At 52.7% G+C, this 4,526-nt stretch overlaps 2 non-coding genes across 2 annotated transcripts; one reads left to right on the forward strand and one right to left on the reverse strand.

Moving 5' to 3' along the window:
• Positions 1–1,598: 1,598 nt before the first annotated feature.
• TRNAQ-CUG lies at positions 1,599–1,670 on the reverse strand. Its single transcript has one exon. It is a non-coding gene; the product is annotated as a tRNA-Gln (tRNA).
• A 1,747-nt stretch (positions 1,671–3,417) lies between these two features.
• On the forward strand, positions 3,418–3,575 carry LOC116666155. The gene has a single exon (XR_004323002.1). It is a non-coding gene; the product is annotated as a U1 spliceosomal RNA (small nuclear RNA).
• Positions 3,576–4,526: the final 951 nt, after the last annotated feature.

Below are 4,526 nucleotides of genomic sequence, written 5' to 3' on the forward strand. Positions count from 1 at the left end.
ATGTATTCACCTACAATGTCACAAACATTACAAATCAAATTCAGAACTACAGGCTTTATATTGAACCTTCTTTGTCTGAAACCAAGCAATTTAGTTTTAAGGACTCTTTGAATAGTAGAAATAGAATATCCTAGAGAGTCTCATTGCATTTCCCCATATTATATGGACAAAAGATTAAAGATATAGCAAAAATTCTGCTAACACCACAATTGAGGAAAGCAGTTTCTGGTTTGGTTACTGCCATCGGGACACAAATTATTGTGTTTTAGTGTCTTGGCATAGTTCTTATCCATGTTGTAGTTCCACAAAGGGGGTGCACCAGCTCATTTTCAAAGGCTGGAGGTGACATTTACCAATTTAATTTACTGGGGGTGGGAAGGGATAAATTGGGAGTTTCAGATTGCAAATATTAAGTACTATATATAAAATAAACAAGTTACACGGAACTATATTCAATATCTTGTAGTAACCTATAATGAAAAAGAATATGAAAACGAATATACCTATGTATATGTATGACTGAAACATTAGGCTGTACACCAGAAATTGACACAACATTGTAAACTGACTATATGTCAATTAAAAACACAAAACAAAATTTAATTTACTTTTGTAATGATAAAGAAAAGAAATGTGGTTTCCAACTCAAATCTAACCAAACAAGGTATATTCGAGTATGGTCTAGCCGTCACTACAAGATCTGCAAGTGTCTCAAATGCCTGGGGGGAGATGGATGAGGAAACCCTGATCTCTACAGACGCTGAAACCCATGGTCTATTCTCTTTCTGGCTGGGCTTTGGATGAAACGACAAGGTTTCAGCAGTGGATTTTCAAATTTTAGCCTAACAGCAGCTTTGTATGCAATGAGGACGCAGGACTAAGAAATTCTGAATAAAATCGGAAGAAGCTGGAATAGAATCAATTAAAATGCGGAATAAAACAGGGCATTTGAATGAAACCCAGGACTTCCAATTCAGGTCTGCAACCATCAAGCCGAAAACTGAGACACAGGCTTCTTCCTGCCTGATCAGGGACATCACAGCCCCTCACACAGACCGTTTACTCACAGGGACGGACAATCGGGCGGTTACAGGACGTGCGGTGTGAAGCCCCTTGCGGTGTAAGGCTCAGGGGGCGCAGCCTCTGCCCTTTACCCCCGAGACCCAGGGTGACCCGACGAGGGGGTGGCACTGGCGCTGTCTCTGCGCCCTCGGCGGCCGGGCCGGGGCCGCCGATGTCCTGCGACGGGCACAGTCGCCCTGGTCCAGCGGGGACACTCCAGGCTGGGTGCCCCCCATCTGCTCGCTGCCGGGACGCCGCAGCCCAGAGAAGCCCGATTCCGGGACCCCGACTCCTGAGGAGGAGCCGGCAAACCGCGGGGGACGCGGCTTTGAGGCGGCGGCGGGAGCCAGAGGGACTCTGGCCGCGCAGCTTCCTTCCTGGGACCGAAACCGTCGCGTCTGAGAGCTGCAGAAAGCGGGAGGCGGGAGCCGGAGAGCACGTCCACTCAGCACGTATCTGAGGCGCGGGTTCGCTTTCCTGGCAGCGGCGGAGTTGGGGCTGCGGGATAAGAGACAGTTGGGCGCGGCCTAAAGGGAAGGTTCCACCGAGACTCGAACTCGGATCGCTGGATTCAGAGTCCAGAGGGCTCACCATTACACCATGGAACCGCAGGACGGCCCGACGCCCCCCGCGGAGCCAGGCGGCGCGCAGCCCCGCGGGCCCAGGACCCGCCTCCTGCCGGGCGCTCGCTCACGCCGCCCCGAGCTCGCTTCCTCCGCGACGCTAGGGGGCGCCTCGCTCGCCTTCCCTCGGCGCGTCTCTGCGGGTTTGTACGTCGTGGAGGAGACGAAGCCCTCTCGGGGGTGAGCCACAGGCACGGCTTTTAGACCTGCCCCAAGTCCAGCTGCTCTGCCGGGATTGCTAGAGTTTTCTGCCCTGAGGCAAAATTCTCACCCGGGGGAAAAAAAAAAAACATAACTAAATACAAAAAGTGTCCCTTTCCTCTTGTTTTCAACTGTCCTCTTCCCGCTGCGCTGAGAGCTCTGACTACCCTCAGAACAGCCCTCGGGGCCTCCTGGGATTGCCCTGCCCTGGCACCCGACGTGCAAAGGGTGCAAGCCCTGCCGGCTTCCCCTGGGGACAGATTCCTCTCTCTGTTGGGAGTCGTGTTCGAACCCCAGAGGCCCCTACGCGGCGCCCCGCCAGCAGCCTGGCCGCGCCCGCCCCGCGGGGGGACGTCGGGGAAAAGCAGGTGACAGCGTTTCTTCTGGGCTCTTTCCTCCCTGGATTCTTTCTCCTCTTCAGCTTTCCAGGTCTCCCCTCTCCGGCCTCCCGCGTTCCCAAGACTGAAGGCCTGGCTCGGTACCGGGTGTGGAGCTCCGTGCGGTGCCCGACGGGCCTCTAGACGTTTCCCCCTCGGGACGTTTAAAGGCTTGAGTTGCCAGTTTGAATGTTTCCAAGAGCTGCCCGTTTGGAAAGCCTTTCACAGCCTCCCTTTCTGCGGAGGGTGCAGCGCACCGGCGGAGCGCAGGGGAGGTGGCACATGGGGGACTTCAGCCCGAGAGGCGGGGTCGGCACCTGCGGGGGCTCCGGGGCGGCGGGGAGCAGGCGGCCAGGGCCGTGGGCCCCGGGCCCCGCCGTGGGGCGTCCAGTGCCGCTCGCTCGTGTCAGGGCCCCAGTGTGCCCCGTCAAGACCCGGTGTGTTCATGGCCTGCGGGTCCGAAGGAGCTTCCAGCCGAGGAGGCAGGGGTTGGGGAGCAGGTTCCCTCCGCTGGCTCTGAGCGCAACAGGAGCCTATGAGCCTAGGACTGCTGATTGGAAGACTTGTGCTTCAAGCCCAGCAGGGAACGTTCTGGTCTTACTTCCACTCATTTCCTGCTTCTGAGTCTCCCCCAATTCACCAAGCCTCCCTCCTGAGGTGCTTTTTTGCTTCAGGCAGCGACCTCCTCCTGTGGCTCATAGTTCTTGTCCTCACTTGCTTTGCTCCTGTGGTGGTGTGTTTGGTGGCTGTGGAAGCTCAGTTGCCCAGGGTATTGACGGAGTTCGGCCCGGCTCGATGGATTCTCGGGGTCTCACCAGATGCCACTGGTCCCTCTGCACCTTCTGGAGCGAAGAGGGCACCTTGACCTACTTGATCAGACATCTGGATTGTAGGGGAACTGCCAGGCTAGTGGAGGCTGAGAATCACCAACTGGTCAGACTCCCAGGTTGGTGCACCCGAAAACTCAGCATTAACTAGCAATTACAGGATGCCACTGACACCAAGATTTTAGGGTGCTGCATCCTTACTTAAAAAAATTAATAAACACGATTTCTTAGAACAGTTTTAGGTTTACAGATAAATTGAGCAGATAGTACACAGTTTCACATATGCTCTCTTCTCCCTAACAGAATTTCCCCTATTATCAGTGTTTTGTGCTAGTGGGGTACTAATACATGATCAGGACGGCAGTTTTCCCAGCATGAAGCTTATCTGTTGCACTCCAGGTGTGCTGACCCCTGTCACTTCCTCAAATGTGGGAAACACTGCGTAATTTGTGGTAGTTGGGGACGGCGTTCTCAGCCTCCTCTGACAATTAATGGTTAATAACACACTAGGTTAGTATAATCAGGAGTTTAGGTAAGTTCTTGGAGGGCGTTTCTGGGGCATTTTCCTGGAAGATAAACCTCCCTGCTCCCCTTCTAAGTCACTTTGGAAAAAACTGTTGCATTCCTTTCAAGTGCCAGACTGTGAGTTGAGGACCAGCAAGGTTTAATGAGGATTAAGGCCCTAGTCAACCAACTGGGAACATTTTCTTTGAAAACGGTCCCATTCCCTGATTTCCACTTGGACGGGAGTGGACTATGTTAGTCCTTCACTGCAGAAACACCACAGAGATTTTGAATTCAGAGAGACCTGTGTGGCCAGGTGACTGCCTCTCCCAGCCCAGGGATGACAGATGTTTCTGTTATATCACCTGGCTTCCTCTTTTTCTTCTTTCTTTCTTTCTTTTCCTTTCCTTTTCTTTTTTTCTAAATAATGCACCACTAGAGGCTGAAATCTGTCTGAGAAACCAGGGTTTCTGGCCCAGGACAGGTCACCCAGCTTTTGGGAAAAAAAGAAGGGGGACCGGCACCACGAGTGTGATCATCCCTAGGCAGCATCAGCCACTTTCTCCAGTGAAGCCATCACCACTACACTTCTCACCACTTCTGATTACTGGGCTGAGAGCTCTGTGAAAGTTGAGATATTTTGTTCATCCCTGCATTCATGACTCCTGGCACTGAGTCAAGCGCTAAGGAGGTTCTCAGCAATGATAATTCACTGTTTGAATAAAACTGGTTGCAACTTCCCAATTATCTTTACTATATTCCTGTTCCAGTGTCTTGTCAGGGATGCTCCTCTGCTTTTTCCCAGGATGTAGCAATCCCCTTCCTTGGAGGCGAGGCTGCCCTACACTGTCCTTGCCCTATGACACTCATCGTGGTGTCTCAGAAGACAGGATTGTCCTCAGGGATTCTTCTCGATGGTTCACTCTGTCACC

Source organism: Camelus ferus, chromosome 9, assembly GCF_009834535.1.
Source record: "Camelus ferus isolate YT-003-E chromosome 9, BCGSAC_Cfer_1.0, whole genome shotgun sequence".
Taxonomy (NCBI): Eukaryota; Metazoa; Chordata; class Mammalia; order Artiodactyla; family Camelidae; genus Camelus; species Camelus ferus.